Raw genomic sequence first — 21496 nt, 5'->3', positions numbered from 1 at the left:
TCTTTGGAACAACTTCTAGCCTGTGCAATCTTAGAAAGATTGCATAACGTCTTTGAGGTTCAGCTCCCTATCTACCCAGCCCTGCCTATTTTACTGAGTTGTTGCAAGGATTAAAAGAACAGAAAGGTCAAAGTTTGTTGTTTTTTCTCTGTAGAAGTCTGCTCAGTCGTGAAATACCATGATTACTGGGACCCGCCCCTCTGCACATACCTGTACAGCTTCTATTTTTCTGCCTGTTTTTGAGAGACAGACTATATATGGGGCAGGACATCACCGCATAGGAGTAGCAGGGCCACTAGGAGTGGCGCTGCAACCATGAGAATTTCACCTGCTGTAGGTAAAGTGTTTAATGTAACCTTGGAACAAGTGATGAAAAACTATCAGCTTAAAGTGCTTAAGAAGGTTGAATTTTTCAATGCTTTTCATAATTAAAAAAAAAAGAAAAAGGCACCAGTACAGCAGTTACCCAACTGGTTGGACATTGGCATCATTGAGAGAAGTTTTCAAAGCCCCACCAGATCCTGATTAAGAAAGTCTTAGATGGCTCATAAGAACCTCTTTTAAATCCATCCCAGTATGTCTTACTTGTAGCCAGTCTGAGAGCAGCTAGACTATTCATGCACAGTGTGTTTTGTCCAATAAAGAAATGGTGGTCATTACACACAGGACTGTTGGTTATAAACTCTTCCTCCTAAAAATATTTTTCTCAATGGATCAAGAAAAGGCCCCAAGAGGACTTTTTAAATAGTTCAAAGAATGCTATTTCTGTACATTTTTAGTCTATCCCTTCATTCAAAGCTAAGGGAATAAGCTAAGCTCATGCATCTTTCCCTAGCGATTTGTATCCACAACAGTTTTGGGTCCTTTTTCCAAGGGATCAATGAGTTATGCTCAAATCCAGAAACTTCATTAACCCATCAGTCAATTAATCAGTAAAGTTGCTGTTTATGACTGCTGGCCCAAGTTGTTTGCGTGATCTGTCATGATATATTTGGGTGGCGGTAGAGGGGTCTGTATTAAATGTGTGATGACTTCAGAGGAAAGAAGAGGGAGCAATGTCAGAGACAGGATCCATTCTCCCCCTGATCTAGCAGTGCCGACCTCCACTCAGTTGGATAATGACCAATTTCTTCACGTGGTTAATGTGTCTCTGGGGAAAACATCTGTTGGGGATAGAGAGCTTAGATACCAGTGTTCTCCAACCTGCCCTGGAGACTGCTGAGACCAAGAGGCTGCCTTATTAAAAATGAGAGAATGCGGGCAATCCACCCGTCCCCTAACACTTTGGTATTTATGTTTCAGCATTTGTATGACAGGACACACCCTGAGAGGATGTGTTCAATTGATGTATTTTTACTAATAATTTTAGAGCATCCGTGTTTACTTTTTCCATGTGTTTCTTGGTGATTCAGTGGCTCCCTCTTTTCTGATGTACAACATAACTTGATACAAATACGGTGCCCAAGTTCAAAGTGAAAATTCGGTTCAATAAATATTCTTAAATGTCCACTACAAGCATGTATAATATGATGCTATGACTTGGACTTTCAAATTTAAAAATGAAGTTTTCACCTTTAAGTCACAGCATGATTCATCGGGTAAAGTTCACAATTTGAGAGTCAGAAAGCTTTGGTTGCAACACTTTTTCCACCACAGGCTGACTTTATTGTGTGGGTCACCGCTCCTTCCTGAGCCTCAGTTTCCTTATCAATGAGATGGAGATAACAGTGCATCCTGTCTTGCTTTATTGTTGTGAGGTATAATGATAATATATGTCTTATACACCAATTTGGCAACTTTCATATGATAAGAACCTGATAAATATTGGCTACCATTGTTATCAGTTGTACTATTAGTAGTATCATAGTGATGATAGATACTATTTCAGTTTTACAGAGGTATTAATATTTACTGAAAATAATGATGTTTCAAAGAAACGTATAAGATATAAAATTCTCACCTCTCAAATGGGGGGGTTATTTTGAGATTAAAAAATAAAATACAATTTCCAAGAGGGTTAGCACAATTAACTCCTACCAGGTAAAATAGCTTTCAATTTCCAACAGCTTTCACACCTGTCTTTCACAATGGCAAAGTGATTAGGAAAGTTCAACCATTTCTCTAGAGACACAGCTACTCAGTAGAAAAGTCAAAAATTCATCTAGACCCATTATAACCTGTGGATTCTATGCGCCAAGTGCTTTCTTCTTGGAGGCTGTGCAGTTGGGGCGTGTGGCGCGGAGGAGCTCTGGCCCAGGAGCCAGGAGGATCTGAGTTCTCCAAGTGAGTCCTTCTCTCACGGGGCCCAAGGGCAAATCATTTCTTTCTTGAGGTACACCTTTGGGTTCCTCTGTTTCCCACACTCCATCTACCACATACAAGTACCTGAGAGATAATGTAGGGAAAGGGCTAGCTGCACTGCCTTGATTCCTAGACAGAGTGTCTCTCCTGATCCCCCAGTCTCCTTACCCAGTGGGGCCAGACACAGGCCTAAAGCTGCCTTCCCATCTTCTGTAAAGTCCAGCCCCAGCCCTGCTTCTTTTGCATGAGTCCTGCCCACCCCCTTGAGTCTTCCTTTGTCAAAGCAGCCTCCTATTCAGAGCTCCTGTTCTCCTGCCCAGTGTCTACTTCAGTGATGACTCAGACATCTGCTGGGGGTATATCCAGAGAAAACTGTAATACGAAAAGATACATTCACCCCAGTGTTCATTGCAGTGCTATTTACAATAGCCAAAACGTGGAAGCAACCTAAATGTCCATTGATAGATGAATGGATAAAAAAGATGTGGTATACACACACACACACACACACACACACACACACACACACACACACACATATATACACACACTGGAATACTACTCAGCCATAAAGAAGAATGAAATAATGCCATTTATAGCAACTGGATGGACCTAGAGATTATCATACTAAGTGAAATAAGTCAGACAAAGACAAATATCATAGATATCACTTATATGGGAATCTAAAAAAATGATACAATTGAATTTATTTGCAAAACAGAAACAGATTCACAGACATAGAAAACAAATTTATGGTAACCAAAGGGGAAAGGTGGGGGGAGGGATAAATTAGGAATTTGGGAGTAATGTATACATACTACTATATATAAAATAGATAAACAGGGCTTCCCTGGTGGCGCAGTGGTTGAGAGTCCGCCTGCCAATGCAGGGGACACAGGTTCGTGCCCTGGTCTGGGAAGATCCCACGTGCCGCGGAGCGGCTGGGCCCGCGAGCCATGGCCGTTGAGCCTGCGCGTCCGGAGCCTGTGCCCCGCAACGGGAGAGGCCACAACAGTGAGAGGCCCACATACCGCAAAAAAAAAAAAAAAAAAAAAAGATAAACAAGTACCTTCTATACAGCACAGGGAACTATACTCAATATTGTGTAATAATCTATATGGGAAAAGGATATATATATATCTGAAAACGAATATATATATATAACAGAATCACTTTGCTGTACATCCAAAACTAACACAACATTGTAAATCAATTATACTTCAATAAAAATTAATATAAAAATGAATAAATAAATAAATACATAATCTAAATATTCCAAAAATTGGTAAAAAAAAAGAAAGATTCATTGTATGTCTTGGAAGCCCTTGCTACACTTAAAGTAGGAAACGCAGTGAGCAGTGCTGGGAAATTCTTTGGTTCTCAACAAGTATGTATGGATGGGTTACTCAAAAACAAAAGCAAAATTAAATGAAGAAACTACACTGCTGTTTAATTAGTGTTTGAAATTGAGCCACTTAAGTCCTGTGTTTCTTCATTTACTCTTTAAAATGTACTATCCTCCCAAAATGACCCTGTTACTTTCCTATAGATGCTGTAGAAAATTACCACAAACGTAGTGGTTTAAAACAATATAATATGTTCTCTCCCAGTTCTGGGAGTCAGAAGACTAAAGTTAAGGTGTCAGCAGGGCTGTGTTCCTTCTGAGTCTCTAGAGAAGACTCTATTATATTTCCCTGACTTTTCAAACTTCCAGAGTTACCTACATGCCTTGCCCCTCGGCGGCTTCTTTTGTCTTCAAAGAGCATCACTCCAACCTCTGATTCCATTGTCACTTTTTTCTTCTGACAAATTTGACCATTTTGCCTCCTTCTGATAAAGACTCTTGCAGTTGCATCGGGCACACTCTGACAATCCAGGATGATATCCCCGTCTCAAGAGCCTTCATCACACCTGCAAAGTCTCTTTTGCCATGCAAGGTAGGATATTCACAGGTTGCAGGGATTAGGATATTGACATCGTGGGAGTCCATTACTCTGCCTACCAGAGGCCCCTGCTTCGTAGAATTCTGTGCGAGTTACAGAAATATAAGGGACAATGATAATTCATTAGTATTTATTTTGGTGCCTATAATCAGAATAGAAAAAAGACAAAGTATTATTACTCTTTCTCCAACTCACCTGAGGCTAAAAATCACCTCTCCCTTCCTGACCAGCTGGTTTTATAATCACCTCTATCTCCCTGTGACATGCGGACATGGGGCAGGAAGTACAGAGGAAGAATTGTTAGGCGGCTTTTTGTCCCAGAGTGGAGTATAGCTCACTCTCCTTTCAGCATTTTCTTATCTACAGCATTAACCCTGTCTGACACTTCTAATTGATTCGTGCCATTACTCAGCTCAATGGACCCAGGGTCTGCAAAAGAATGACATGGGACCTGTTTAAAACTAGGAGCTGAACTCAGTGGTCTCCAGCTGACTTTCAATCTCCCAGATACCAGTTCTTTCCTCAAACTCTCTTAATCGTGCCTGCTTCCCATGATGGTGTCAGGTGTAAAGTTAGATAGCAACTCTTCCATTCGCGTATTGCAAGTTTTCTATCTGCTGGCGTTTAAATGGGACAAAGCATGTCTCCTGAACAAAGATCTGAAGGTTTCTCTCATTTGTTCACAATTGTTCAAAAGTCTCACATAGCTATTTGTGGCAGTCTGAAGACTCCATTCTGTGATTTTTATTAACTTTCTAGAAATCCAGTTTGATTTTCCTAAGTACAGAAGTCAGTACCATAGGAAGAGCCTTGATTTTTAGCCAGCAAAATTCAAATCATCTGAGTGACTACATGAATTCTGAAATCACTGAGAATAGACTGAAACTTCTTTCATGGGTGCTCATTATGTGTTGAATTGTGTCCCCAAAAAGATATGTTGAAGTCCTAACTGTTAGTATCTCAGAATGTGACCTCATTTAGAAATAAGATTATTACTGATGTAATTAGTTAAGATGAGGTCGTTGGCCCCAATCCAATAGGACTGGTCTTGTTAGAGGGTAAATTTGACCACAGAAATAGACAAGCACAGAGGGAAGACAATATGAAGACATATAGTGAGAAGAAGTCCATTTGACCACAGAAGCAAGGATTGGACTGACAGGTCTACAAGAAATGCCTGCCAACACCAAAAGCTGGAATAGGTAAGGAAAGAGTCTTTCCTATAGCCATTGGCAATCATAACCAACATCTTAATTTCAGACTTCTAGCCTCAAGAACTGCGAGACCACACATTTCTATTGTTTCAGGCCACCTAGTTTGGGGTGCTTTGTATGACAACCCTAAGAAACTAATGCAATGCCTAATGCACTGATCATTTTCAAAACAAATGTTCCTTCTGTGTCCTGAGAACTGTGATAATGGTAGCATTAGTGATCATGAAATAGTAGCAGTAGAAGTAGTAGCAGTAGTTGTTTTTGTTGTTGTAGTTGTAGTAGTAATAGCCATCATTTATAAAACGTATACAACTCTTTTTTGGGTCAGGTACTACATAGATAATTTAATATATTTTTATTACAAAGAAACGAAGTCTCATGTTAAGGAGGTCTTGCAAAATTACCGAGTTGGTAAGTGCCAAGGGCAGGAGTTTAGCCCCCAGTTTTCTCTTTTGACTATAGCTCATTCACTTTCTCTCCCTCCAAATTAAATGTGAACTTATTTCAACGGCATTTTAGGAGATATATATATCCTAAATTCACCACAGGTTTTACCTGTGAACAAAGTGAAAACTGTGATCTTTTAACTTTATGAGCAAGCAATTAGAGGAATGAAGTTAACTTGTTATGAACACCTGCTATTTGAAACCCATGCAGATCTGCATACATTGTATCATTTAATCCTCACAACTATTATCTCATACAGTAGTATTTCAATCTTTACCTTTCATGAGAAAACCCAGGCTCAGAGGGACCTAAATTGCTATTTTCTTAACTATAAAATGAATAAGATGTGGTTCTTGTAGTACTGCTAAGCAGTGCTCTATTTTAGCAGGAAAAACAGTAAACCGTGAGCTAGAAGATTCATGTTCATAATTCTGGCCCTTGAGTTGGCTGCATGTAAACATTTTGGATCTCTATTTCCTAAACAATAAAAGGGGACCATATCAATTTCTCTGCACACCTTATAGAACTGTTATGAGAATTTAATGCAGTAATTCTTGGGAACTTCTTACACACTCTGTAACATATATTAATTTAGGGTAATTTTATTTGTAATGAAAAAGAGTAGAAAAAGAATGGGAAAGGAATATTTGATAGGGCTTTGTAAGTTCCAGGGAACAGCACAAACACTATCTCATTTAATTTTCACAACAAGCATATCTCAATTTTTATTTTTAGGAAAGCCTAACCTCTGGTGAGGCCAGTGCCTGGATCAACCTCACATAGCAAAAAAGTGTTGGAAACAGAAAGGATATAATAATGAGAAAAGGTAGCCACAACCCCTAGCTTACTGGCTAACTGGATAGAGGAACATTAATCACAAAATCAAATATAAAATTACAGTGGCAAGGAAGGTCAAAAAAGGAAAGTACACAATATTTTATTCTTTGGGAAGCTATAGCAACCGTCACGCCAGTCTTTATGGCAGAATTGAGAACACACTCCACTCTCAAAAATGTCTTCTGGGTTCATATACCCAATTAGAAGAGGGTTTTCATTCAGCCCTTTTGACCAAAGTAGGCTTGAAATACCAAAAGCCTAATCTAATATGCAGATGCCCAGCTGGGTTACTCTTTCTGTTGTTTTGCGCTAGCTCAAGGTTCCATGATTGTGTTGAGAAGATAAGCTGTACTTCGCTGCCTCTGGGATAAAAGGGTTTTGCAGTCATCCTTTGCCCTCCCAGCCCGGAGCACTGTTGGCCACCTTGTCATTTTGTTTACCCCTCTGGGCCTACCATTTCATGACTGGTCCTTCCCTGGGGTGAATGTAATCTTCCACTAGCACCTTCTCACTCAAAGAGAAGGCATCTGAGGTATTTTGATGAAGTTCTTTGAGCGTCAAGACAGTCAGTGTCAAGGGCTTTGATGTGGTAAATGCAATTAGGCACCAATTAATAGTAACTTTCTTAGTCTGAGGAGGCCAGGCTCTTCTATAATTGAAAGAAAGTGGTGGAAAACTTATTAATAATGATGAGAATGAGGTGATGATTATAATAATGAAAAGTGATGACATCAACAACTACAGAAACGAGAGCGACTGCCACTTGTTTAGAGCCTAAGTTGATGATTTTTGTACATAATCCGTAACTCTCACAACAGTTTTATAGGATAGTCTATTCAGTTTAGAGAGGAGAAAAATGAAGACCCTGGTCACAAACATAGCAAATGGCAATGTAAGAGTCTGAAGCCTTCCCAGTCACCCTTCTACCTCTGAAATTGATCTCACGGCTGTAAATTTTGAGGCCATGCCCTAACTCTAGCTCATTTAGCTCTAGCTCTGGATCCTATCATATTGTATATTTCATGCCATTCCTATCCCCTACACATCTAGATCCTATTCCTATCCCTCGAGCCATTCAACAGAGGGAGACCATCTGGAACCAACCCCTTTTATCCTTTCCTGACTTTACGAACCACTGCTTTCTAGACACACTTAGTACCAGTACTTTGTGAATCACCTCTCTACACACCGGACTGGACTCTGGAGAACACACCCGATAGGATCAAGATTGAAGTGAACATATGCCTTTGGACAATATATTTTTAATTATGGAACTTACTTTTTGAGTAGAATCTGTTCTCTCAGGCCTTGTCTCTCCCAGTTTTGTCTTCATTCCTTTTTCCATTTAACATGTACTTCTGAGGTCCCAACATAACTTGTTATAATTTTTTACTAGATGTGAAAACTGATAAGGGGATTGTACTCAACTTGGCTTTTTAATTATTGTTGCAGGGACATAAGTCTAAATTTTTTTAAAATATAATACCCTGAGGTACGAAGAATATAAATTATTTCTCAACAGGTGGGAAAAAGGACTAATTTACTAATCATTATAAGGGATCTAAAACCCTTATGTCATGGCTTTCCAGTAAAAGATGAATTAGGAAACATGGCTTGGGCCACAGGGTAGTTAACTTTTCACTTCTTCCACAAACCTAAGATAACCAGTACCTTGGGTACTTTCAAAATGTGGAGACGGAATGTGTCTTGGCATTGGCATCCAAAGCAAAAGGACAAAGTTGAAGAGCTAGATTAAAGCATTTAGGCAAATTGATCCATTAAAAAAATGATCCAAAAAAATTTATGATATTATTTTCTAAGTAGCCATTCCTCCTCCCTTGGGTAGAAGCACAAAAGTAGTTGAGTGTGAGTCTGAACTCCCTATGATAGGCTGAGATTAGAATGTAGGGAGAGGAGTATGGATTGAGTCTGAACTCCCTGTGATAGGCTGAGATTAGAATGTAGGGAGAGGAGTATGGATTGAGTCTGAACTCCCTGCGATAGGCTGAGATTAGAATGTAGGGAGAGGAGTATGGATTTTTCCTTCTAATAGCCTCAGAAAATTTTTCTCTTGTCCATAGTAGTTTACAGCAAAGTTTCAATCAAGTTGTGTCTGTTTACATCCTCCTCGGAGAACAGGTCACATTTGGGCTTTCTGAGGTCAGCATTCTGATGTGTGTCTCTGATTCTTATGTATACAGAAATGGGCAAATCAGTCCAGTAATAATTATGTATCTAAGAGGGAATTAAGAAAAAATAAGGGGAAAAGAGAGTTTTATTAGAAATTGTCTCTTCTGTAGAATGTCAGGAGAACTTAAACACAGCACACTCCTCAAGACCAAGTGAAGAAGACTAGCCTGTGCCTGGCCCAGTGCACAAGACACAGTGTTTGAATGATAAATGGATGGATTATAATACCAAGAGTATGTTCCAAATGAGAGAAAACTGTTAGGTAATGGTAAAGCTCATAAATGATGAGTTAAAGTACCTGGGTCTAGTGTCATCCTGACACTCGTACGGTCCTCGGAAGATTATTTAATGTTGCTCGGTCTCACATTTTTCACCTATAAATTAAACTCATACTTCCATTGATTTCTCCATATGGTAGTTCTTTAAGTTGTCTAATAAAATATTTCTTAAATTGTAATAGTTTGGCTGCCATCCCCTTACTCACGGCAGTGTGAGGTTTGGAGTGACCTTCTTTCTTTCTGTGCTCTCCTTTGGAACCAGCAGAGGAGTCCTAGGGCTCTGATTCCTTGGCCTATGAAGCTGTCAATCCAGTCTTTCTAGACCTGGAGGGAATACGAGCCCTCTGGCATTAGTTGGTGGATCTGAAACCCACTGCTTCTACATCACAGCTTGAATGTGGCTGAAGAGGCTGTGGATAAAAGCCTTCTCTGTTCTTTATTGGAATGATAGCTCCTTTTTTCTTCTTTCTTTGGCTTAGTCATAATCTCATGCTCTGGGGATTGTGCTAGACAGAAAGCAACTTCCAATCTGGCTTGGAAAAGCCCTCTTTCCATTCAATTTGCCTTCCTCCTTCCTTTTCTACAATACCTGCTAAGCACCTACCTAATATTGACATGTCATGGTTCAGCATGGTGTTCTATAATCTATGCCCAATTAATCCATGCCCTTAGTTTTACTTTAGATATTCTATTTGCTGACTTAATGTTTTTTTACGAGTTATTAATTGATAACTTTTTTTCTGATCATCTTCTGGCAAAATGTTAGAAAGAAGTTGGAGCAAGCCATGCCTGTTCTGTTTCTAAAGAATCTTGGCAAGGTAGAGAGGTGACTATTTCCACAACAGCCATCTCCCATGAATCTGATAATCTGGTAAATCCACAAAAGTTTCAGTTAGGTTATGGAGCAGGGCCAAACCCTTTCTTTCCCTTACAAAATCCAACAACTTGTGACGTATGCAAGACTCTTGACTTCTATCACTAGAGCTGCCCCAGACTTCCTTCCTTTTTACTTACCATCCAGCTAATAAATATGGAAAGAAACATACAAAGATATTTAAGCTTTTGTTTCACTGTTTTAGGATCAGACTCTTCCCCTCTAAAGTCATTTTTGCATCTCACTGCTGATAATAATTTTATTAGAAAGAGGGGCAATCTGATTGAAAAATGATTAAAAATAACTATAACACCAAATATTTTATTCCTTTTTTTATAATGAAAGTTAAAAATCTAAGGCAGATCAATGAGTAGAAATAACACTGGTCTGATGCAGAAAGTCTTGATTCCTTTCTTTGTTCATTATTATCTTTTCAACATAAAACAGGATATTTATAACTATCTTACTTTCCTCACTGTTTGGTGATGCTTATGAAATTAAGTATTGTGGAAAAAAGTACTTTGTAAACTTTAAAATATTATACAAATGAAAGAATGATTATTAATAAAGAGTGCTCAATATTGTAGGATTGATTTTCTTCCTTTCTCTAGTCAGGAAAATATTTTAGGACCTCAAATTTCACATCCATAAAAAGATGCTTGTAGAAAGTACAATACAGGTCCCTTCTAGTTCTAACATTAGGTCATTCTAAGTGGGTTGGACATTTCATCCAAGATATTTTAAGGGAATAAGCGCTTTCCTAATCAAAGAAATTTTTGAAAGAGAACACTTTGAACCTTCCTTATGAGTCATTTCACAGTTGGGGGACGCCTTTTAATTTTATTTTCAACGGTCACCAATCAATCACTAAAGGAAGGAAAACAACATGAGTTAGAACCTTTTAAAATGCCTTAACAATTAAGCCCAGCAGAAAAATTGTCTATGGTTGAGGAACTCACTTGGTTTCTTAAAATTTGGATGTTCAAACTGTCCACTAAGTTGATACATTTAAGAGGCAAATGCAGCTGAATAATTTGCCAGAAAAGTATATAAATGGGATACGAAGACTGCTTTCTTTAAGAGAACATAATCAGCCCTGGTTACAGGACAAATAGTCCTCACCCTTGTCCTAAGACAACTTTAAAGAAGCCATAGGCTCCTAAGAATACATTGTAACCGCACCCACCCCTAATTTTAAGGGTAAGAAATGAGAGAAAGATGAAGTGACTTATTCAAGGTCATGTTGCAATTTGGCAAAAGAAACAAATTTAGATATAGGTTACAACTCCAATTACAGTATTATTTTCCTATATAACATTTTTAAAAATTGCTTACTTACTTACTTATTTATTTATTTATTTATTTATGGCTGCATTGGGTCTTCATTGCTGTGTGCTGTGTGCGGGCTTTCTCTAGTTGCCACGAGCGGGGGCTACTCTTCACTGTGTGTGGCATCTCATTGCAGTGGTTTCTCTTGTTGTGGAGCACAGGCTCTAGCAGCACAGGCTTCAGTAATTGTGGCACGTGGGCTCAGTAGTTGTTGCTCGCAGGCTCTAGAGTGCAGGCTCAGTAGCTGTGGGGCACAGGCTTAATTGCTCCGCGGCATGTGGGATCTTCCCAGACCAGGGCTCGAACCCATGTCCCCTGCATTGGCAGGCAGATTCTTAATCACTGCACCATCAGGGAAATCTCCTATAGAATATTTTTAATAGGAAATTGCCTTTGTGGAAGATTCATACTCCCCAGGCATCAAGAATTTAAAAGTGACAAAAGCTCAGCATCTTAGTGTATAGTAAGCCCTGTTTTCTGAATAGTGTGTTTTCTATTAAAAACACTGTGATGATATCTCTTCTCTTTCTATGTATTTGGGAATAATCATAAATTATAATTAGTTGACTGACAGATCACTGTGTTTACAAAAAAGCTAAAGAGAGCTATTGTCCTTGGGCACTGGGCAATCAACAGAGGACTTGGGCTCTGCCATGGACCAGCTATGAGAGCTTATATAAATTAGAAACTCTACCATTTCTAGTTCTCATAATGAATCATCTGTGATTGATATCAAAAGTTCAAATATAGGGGCTTCCCTGGTGGTGCAGTGGTTGAAAGTCCGCCTGCCGATGCAGGGGACACGGGTTCGTGCCCCGGTCCGGGAGGATCCCACGTGCCGCGGAGCGGCTGGGCCCGTGAGCCATGGCCGCTGAGCCTGCGCGTCCGGAGCCTATGCTCTGCAACGGGAGAGGCCACAACAGTGAGAGGCCCGCATACCGCAAAAAAAAGTTCAAATATAGAAAAGACCCCAGAATTTTCTATCAGTTTGCTGTTACATGAACCTCTACCCCGTCCTTTAAATCCTATAATTATGTTGATACAAGTTGTCTCTGACTTCAAAGGTCCTTGAGAAACCCAGTTCAGGACACTGCTCAATCTCCAGTGTCCTTCAATAGCCATAGTGTAATGATGATTTCTAGTTATCCCCTCCCATAATCTTTTTCCAAAATATCAGACCTGGGAAATGAGGCAATTATACTCTACCAAGGGGCATTGACCTTGTTAAAACCAAAAGACGCTTTGTCAGTTTTTTGGGGGGGGGGGAGACACCATTTTTAGAAAGCAAATGTCTACCAAATAAATTGCATTTATTCTGTAATAGTTAACTCTTTGTTGTTGTTTTTATCGGGGAAAGAAATTTGTAACTGACAATAATAGCTTCCTATCAGCATACACTTTCCAGTTGTAATAATTTCAGCCAACTTGAAAGTCTAGTAAATCTGTGTGATCTTGTTGAAAGGTAATGCATCATCTCTATTTTAGTATTAGACACGTTGAAAAGTTCTGTAACACCTCGGATATTACCAGTAACAAGCTGGGAAAATTCCTGCTCAAAATTATCCTGATGGCCCCCTAGAATTGAGAAATAGAACTATCTCCTGATACTCAGTACTTGATGGAAAGGCCGAAGTAGATAATTGAACTCTACTCAGAATAGCAGGAAACATAAATATCAGGAAGAAACTGAGATATTCAGGTTTTATTCATTGTTGATTAGGCTAAACACCTCCAGGAGAAACACATTTTCTTGGTTACATTTTGTGGGGGTGTTAATGCATCCTTAATTCACGATGAGTCAAAGTATATTTCAGAGAAATGTTGAAATTTTCCCCAGTAAAACTTGAAAACTTAGAGAATCCTGTGGTTTGAACAGTCTTCTTTTAGAACTCCTGCCTCTAACCATATGGGTTGCTGAGTAATACATATTTTTAGGAGGATAGCACATACCATACACCATTGCAATCCTGATAAAAAGAACTAGCTCTTCATAGTCATACATCAACAGTAATTGAAATCTCTGTGCTCTAGCTCTGAGGGAGGGTTCTGTGACCCCAGGAAGCCCTGGGCTTTCTCAGGATTCAATTTCTGCATCAATCAATTGGAAAGGTTGAACTAGATTAGTTCGAACACCTTAGGGCATCTCTTGAGGTCCTTTCCAGATCTAAAGTTCTAAGAATCATAGGTCTCTATAATAATACCTTATCTAGATTTGGTTTTTCTGACATCACAACCCTTGCTTTCTGAAGCAGAGAATTCTTCCACAGACATTACCAATTCTACACTTTTTGCTCCATCTTATTATATTTTACTTATTTATTTATTCTTTTCTTCACTCAGTTATTCAAAAGAGTTTTATTAGATACCTAATAAAACCGGGTATAGAGCCAGCAACTACAGCGAGAGAGATTATAAAGATACAGGGTCTGACTTCAAGGTGCTTAGGAGTAGTGGTTAAAGACTCAAGTAATTGGGTGCTTATAATTGAATGTGGTTTAAGTGTTGTTGTGGAGAAGCACTGTTGTAATGAACACACATCTGAACAATGACAGCAGGAAGGAGCTCCCAGGAAAACAAATGACTCTCAGAGGATAAATACAAGTTAGCTGATGAAGAAAGAATACAGTGTAATGGGCACAGCCATGCAGACATTTATTACATGGTAAGGAGTTTATCAAAGATGAAGGGTAAGGTGTGTGATGCACAGGGTGGGTAGGCTTGACTAAACACAGAGCTAAAGAATCAGGTGAGGCATCATCATATGAGGCAGGCTTTATGAGTATGGCACTGAATTTGGATTTCGGCTTAAATGTAATGAGAAGTCGTTGGAGAATCTAAGCAGTGAGGTGACATTGTCAGATTTGCATTTTAGAAGGATCACTTGGGCTGCAGAAGAAAGGTAAAAGATGGCAGGGCAGAGGGAGAGGGCAAAGAGAGCCTGGCCGCAGTAGAGAAACTAGCTAGGAGGCTTTTGCTAAAATTCAAGAGAAGGCCTGAAAAGAAAAGAAAAGAAAAGAAAAGAGAATAAAAGAGGAAAAAAACTGCAGGAAAACTAAGGCCTTGAAGAAATTGGAGAGATAGGAAAAAAAAAATGATGATAGGACATATGGACACTAAGGGGCGAATGTTATGGTTAAAACTCTTCGGATCTAAAATTCCATCTCAAATCACCTTATAAATTAGAGCAAATATAATTGACCACATGGTAAGCCTGTAGAGGTCCACAGCTGCACTTTGCATCTTTCCCTGTAGACCGTCTACTGAAGTTTTAATGATTGGGAAAAAACAGAGTAACAAAAATCCTTTACCAAACAAAAATATACCCAAACCCCATTAGATAGTGTGTAATGAAATGTTACAAATGGAGGATTACAAGGGAAAAATATAAATGACCATAAATCCAGGGAGAATCAACTCTTCTTTCCAGATTATATTCAACTTTAATAAAGAAACTTAATATGCTCATGCATTCCTGCCAGCTTTCGTTATGGCCACTGCTGATCAATAGCATTTATTTCTAGACAGAAAGAGGGGCTGGGGAGGGATGTCAGACAGCCTGTTGGTGCTAAAGCTTGTGAGTAATGACACAGTGTGGCAGGTAATGAAGATTTGATAAAGGAAACGGCCCAGCAAGCCTGTCTTTGTCTCTGAATATCAAAGTGTGTGTCCCTCCTCCAAATCCTATTAACACGTCTTATTCTACAACTGGTTTTTGGGCTTCATGTCATCTCAAGGGAAAACAAAAAAGAAAATGCTGTTTATTTTTCCCTGTGTTTGAGTTTAAAAACTCAAAGCTTTGAAATTGGACATGAAATTTTGGTCAGAGGTCAATTTCACCTAAGGGAAGTATGAACTTACAGGTAATCAGAGCTTTCCCACTCTGATGTGGGCTGTCTTGGGAAGAATGGGGGCTCTGATTTTTTTAATCTATAAAAATATGTAAGAGGAAAAGCAGATGAACATCACTTAAGAATACCAGTAAGAAGATTCCTGCTTCGGGGCAAATTTAGGCTAAATTATTCTGAAAGATCCTCAGAAATCCCCAGAACTCTCTTCCTCCTTTCTTACCTTTCTTCCTCTATTTTCGTGTTTTCCTTCCCCTTACTCATTCTTTGCTTTAAATGTATACAACGTGGGGCTTTTTTTCAAAAAAATACTTAAACAAAGCTGACAGAGATGTTGATAATAAAACACAATATAAAGAAATGGAGGCAAAATAAAAATGAGAAAATAAGGTGATAATAAGAGATGGACCCATATCCAGAATGTAAACCATGAAATGGTGTGTGGTTCCTAGAGGTGAGGATGTATTTTGTTTGGTGCTTGTGAGTGACCAAAGTAATTTGACTCTAAGACTAATAAAGGGAGAAGTATAAACATAATGGCAAAATTCAGTCTTATAGTGAAAAGAATAAGCTAGTTTCTCAGAAGAAACAACATATTTTCTGGGTTCTGGCGTCTAAATTTCTCTTAGGAGATCTCATAAAAATAAGACTTTGTGATTATGGTAGATTACATCCTCAAAGTATTGTTCTAATTATTCCTACACAATAATGTTTGTATGATAGAAGATTCTAAATTAAGTTCAACCTGTCAAGAGATAATGAACCTCTCAAAACAGGGTTCATTATCAACTTACCTTTCTAGCCCATTCAGGGTCAACACGTATCTGGCTCATTGTTGTTTTTTTACTACAGGTTGTTTCTTGGAGAATGAATGAATGAATGAATGCAGAAATGAATGAATGCATGAATAAGTATTTTTGGTGGATATAGTTTTCTTGCTACAGTGAGGAATATTTTCCTCTTTCCCTATTGGTAGGAAATGTTTTTGAATTTTAATCAAAAGTCCTCATTGCTTTCTATTGTATTTTATCATTTTCTATTACAATGCTAGAGCAATAATCTAAATTATCAGTAATTTAAATGCTTGTTGTATAAATGTTTAGGTATTTTTCTTTAAAACTGGCTCAGAATAAGCTGAGGTATAATGACTCTGTTGCAAAAACTTGGGGGAAGACAAGAAGAGGATAAAAAGAGAACCACCCTGGAGAAAATACCAAATGAAAAATGTCTGAATTCAAGTTTCAGCATTACTCTTTACCACTTTTGTACTTTTGAGGAAGAAAACCAGTCTGAGTTCCAGTCTTCTCATCTCTATAAGGAAAATGTCAATACTACTTCCCAGTTTCGTTGTGAGGCTTAAATGAAGTAATGAAAACGAAAATGTAAATTGTTATGCCTTATACAAAGACAAAGAATTATTACTGCTATAGTTTTTATATGGAAAAAACTTTAAGTAATTAGAATTTTCATAATTAAGCTAACAATTGGATTCCTAAGGGCACAATGCCTTTGGAATATAGACAGATTTTTACTTATTCAGAAGCTTTCTGTAATTGTCTCAGGGATGCAGTGGAAATATAATATAGAAAAGAACAAAGGTGTTACTTTTTCTCTACCTTTCTGAGGATCTCCCCCAAATCAAACAGTATTTTCTAACTATAAATAATCACTGGGAAAAGCAATGGGAATTCTGTTTTCAGATACGAGTAAAGTTTTTCTAGTAGCAAAGGCTAAGGAGGAAATGTCTAATAGAATAAATTATCTAGGGGAATAGGATGTGGAAGTTTTATTGTTAATGGTCAGAAAAACCGTGATTATACAAATAGGGAAATTTCCATCAGCCAGAAATATTTTTCTTCACACTATATCTATAAAAATGATTTCATGATAACAGATAGGATGCTACACTATAGTGTGGGTCTCATGTCACCCTCATTCTAGGTTCCTGTGTTTTCTACAGACCTGAAGCCATTACATTTCCTTCACAAAGTCTTTCATGTTGTAAAAAATTAAATTTTCTCTTGTTTGTGAAACACGGGACATTCTTATCTGTCCCCAATAATTTCTATTAAATACTGTCTACTATTTTAGGTATTTGTAAATTTCACTTATTTCATCATTGACTCAACAAACTTTTATCACACATCTTCCATTATGTTCCAGGCATAATGCTTAGGTGTAGACAAGACATAGAGCTCAGGAAAAGATAAAGGCATAAACATTTTGTGCAATCAACTTTATAGGTGCACCGATAAATGCATAGGTTATAATGGGGAACAAGATAAATTCTACCTGGAGTGGTAAGAGATCATTAAATGTGGTTCAGAAGAGGTGACATAAAAGCAATATGAAGTGTCTTGAAAGTTAAAGATTAGCCAAGAGGATTGGTGTAGGCATAGGGTGTTTCTGATAGAAAAATCAACATTAGCAGAGGCATTAAATGAGACATGTATATGTGTAATAAGAAACTGCAAGTAATTGGATGGGACTGATGAAAGACAGGAGGCTTCAAATAGGGCATGGGCTACATGAGGGGGTACTTTGAATATCATGCTCAAGAATTAAGTTATGTGGACCAACTATGAGACATCTGAATGAAATTCACTAGGAGTGTGATCAGATTTGTGTTATGAACAGGTCAACCCATGCCAGAGCAAGAATGATGTGCATGAGTAGGAGAGAGAGAGACTAGTGAGAAAGCTATTACAATAGGGGAGCAAAAGGTGCATACCTGTATACAAGACTCTGCAGGGCTAGGTAATTGCTTGGATTGATTATAGAGGAGTGTAAGAGAGATGGAGAATTCCAGGCTAACTCCTAAATCTCTGGTGAGGTGCCTAATTGCTTTTTGGTGACAGTCACCAAAGATGGGGGATACAGAGGGAGAGCTGACCTGAGGAAGAATGGACATTCCATCTGGCTAAGCAGATTTGGGGTTCTTTGCAGCTCCTAAATGGAACAATCTCCTAGGTGGCTGGATATACAGATCTGAAGTTCAAGGAGTCTGGGCTGAGAAAACAGATTTGAGAATCATCCGCATTTGGCTGAATTTTGAGCTACAGTAGAGGGGTCAGTCAGGAGACTGAGGGGGGAAATAAACGCCAAGACAGAGCCCTATATGATGTATCAAAATAAGAAGAAGACCCAGCAAAGGAGCTTACAAACAATGTCAGAGAAAAGAGAAGAGTCAATCAAAAGAGATTTGTAAGCCATAGAAAGAGTGAATCAGGAAGAGTAGCCAATGGTATTGAGCCCATGAGAGAGGAAAGGGATAAAAACTGAAAAGAACCCTATGGATTTGGCAATTACAAAGCCACTGATGACATTTTTATAACGGCGCTTCAGTGGAAGCAAAGCCAAACCACAGATGAGTAAAAATTGATGGGAGTTCAGGAAGTGGGGACAGTGGTTTGGTGGAGCAGCAGGTATGTAAAGGGAAGGAACGTGATGGACTAGAGTCTCTGACAGAATGGAATGTTAAGTAAGGGATCCTTTAAGAGAGATTTGTGATTGTTCATAGTTCAAAACTAGGAGTCAGTGGTTTAAAATAAGGGAGAGAAATGTAATAACTTGGGTGAGTCAGTATTCCAAAGGAATCCAATCTAAAAGTAGTTGTAGCCTTCAGTAGTATCATTGTCTTATTTTCACACTAGACTTTAAGATTTTGGAAATAGAATCATTCAACTCCTTTTACCTTCAGTTACCAGGAACTTCTTAGTCCATAGTATGTATTCAGAAAACATTCAATGAGATTTGAACATTTCATGAGAATTAAACTAAAAAATAAATATAAATGAAACTGAGATATTTAAGTTAATAAAGACAATTGTTTTATGTTCCTGTTATTTTATTGAATGGGATAGGGAAATATATCTACAATTTTTAGAAAGCCCCTATTCTCATATCAGTTTCCTTCACGACAGTTCTATTGTAATTACTGTAGCCACAGCAACGCTGTAATTGTAAGGTTTGTCTACAGATGAAATTGTGTCATTGATCAAATATGTGTACCTCCTTGTAGAGAAATTCCACATGTCTGAAAGGTATATGGGTAGATGGCCATATAGCTGGCATATTCCCAGCTAACACCTTCATAGTCATTTGTATTGGGGAACAGGGCTGTCCTTTAATTTAATTTGAACATTTTCAGAGAAATAATATTTGTCCCTATGTTGGCATTGTTGTGAAATGTGTGATACTTGAATGAAAGGAAAAACAAAAAGCTGACATATCATTAGGAGAAATTTTATTAGTGTCTTCTAGTCTTCTTTTTTCTCAGGCTTCAATAAATTACCGGGTTAGCTCCTTGGGTGCACAAAATGGCTCATTTACGCTCTTTGGAAGCAACATCACCTAGGGCAGGAATCTGGATGGAAATGTGACAGCAGAGACTGATGGGATGAAGTGGGTGTTGTACAAATTTAGGAATCCTAAAAGCTAGTTACCTGAGAAAACAAAGCAGGTAATTGAAAAGTCAAGGGAAGGACTCTGGATATTGAAAGAGTCAGCACCTTGAAGGAAACTTAATTGCAAATAAGTTTCTTTTCCTATACCAGGATGAACTTTGGGAGTCAGAAGACTGCTATTTAGCCTTTGTTTGGCATTAATCATCCATGTGACCTTGGCCATAGTCTCTTCTCTTTTGTAGGTCACTATATAGAGAAATAATTAGTGTACAATAAAAAGATATAAAGAGATTATTTATCCATGTTTTATTATCAGCCTGAATTTATAGCACCTAATGTAGATCAGCACAGACCATTTAAATTCCATATTATTCACATCAACTATACATTTCCTCCGGACATACATACTTGCATACATGGACAAAATCCTTATGTTAAAGCCCTAACACCCAGAAGGACTGTATTTGGAAATAGGGTCTTTAAGGAGGTAATTAAGGTTAAATGAGGTCATAAAGGTGGGGCCCTAATCCAATAAGACTGGTATCCTTATAAGAAAAGAAGGAAGAGACACTAGAGACTCTCTCTCTCTCTTTCTCTCTCTCTCTCTCTCCCTCCCTCCCTCCCTCCCTCCACACACGCATAGAGAAGACATCATGTGAGGACTCAGAGAAAAGGTCTGAGTCTGCAAGCCAGAAAGATGTCTCACCAGAAACTGAATTTTCTAGCACCGTGATCTTGGATTTCTTGCCTCCAGAAATGTGAGAAAATTCATTTTTGTTAAGCCACCCAGCCTGTGGTAATCTGTTATGGCACCTGAGCAGACTAAGGCAAATACTATAACAAAATTCTATTTGATCAATTTAGATATTGGTTTATGATTTATAAGTCAATTATCTCAGCATGTTGTAAAAGACCGTTCATGAACCCAAACCACTTTGTCTAGTTTCATAGCCTCAGCTCCCACCATTGCTCACCATCTTTATAATTTTTTGACCCATTAATGCCAAATTGCTTGCTTACATGCTAAATTGTTCCATGTTTCTGTGTCTTTTTGTACAACATATTTCTTAAATCTGGACCATGTATGTAGAACAACATACAACATAGTACACCTTGTTTAAGTTATAGATCTCCCTTCTTATTAAATGTGTGATTGGGAAAGTTACTGCTCCTCTCTGTCTTAATTTTGTCTTCTGAAAATAGAGATTATCATAGACTATACTTCATAGGGTTTGTCTTAGTAAATTTTTCTACAAAATACAATTTTCTACTAAATCTCAGAGGCTTATGGCAACAAAATTTAGCTCTTTTTCGTATCACATTTTCATCCGTGAGTCAGTTGCAGTTCTGCATGGCTCTCCCCAATTCTGCATGACCCTGTTCCATGTCTTCTCATTCCAATACCCAGGCTGATGGGGCAGACACCGTGTTGGACACACCCATTCTCACTGCCAAGAAAAAACTAACTGAAATGTGCAATTGCTCTTAAAGAGTTTGCTTGGATGGGCATAGTCACATCTGTTCCTATCCCACTGGCCAATGCAAGTCATATGGCTAAGCGTAAAGTTAATGGGATAGGGGACACTTCTTCCAGAAATAGACAAGATACGTAGTAATGGGGAGGGTTGAAGAGTCCTCTTATGAGAAAGGGAAGTAGTGAATATCTGTGAATAATAATACAAACCAGCACAGGGATCATATAAGGATTAACAGAGAAGATATCTGCTCATGGTAAGAGCTAAATTATTGTTATTATTTTAGTTAAAGTCCAGAGCAGATGTTATGTCTTCTCAGAAGTCCCCTGGACACATCTCCACCTACCCTCCACCCCT

The sequence above is a fragment of the Stenella coeruleoalba genome, assembly GCF_951394435.1.
Source record: "Stenella coeruleoalba genome assembly, chromosome: 13".
Taxonomy (NCBI): Eukaryota; Metazoa; Chordata; class Mammalia; order Artiodactyla; family Delphinidae; genus Stenella; species Stenella coeruleoalba.
This window is presented reverse-complemented; position numbering follows the sequence as displayed.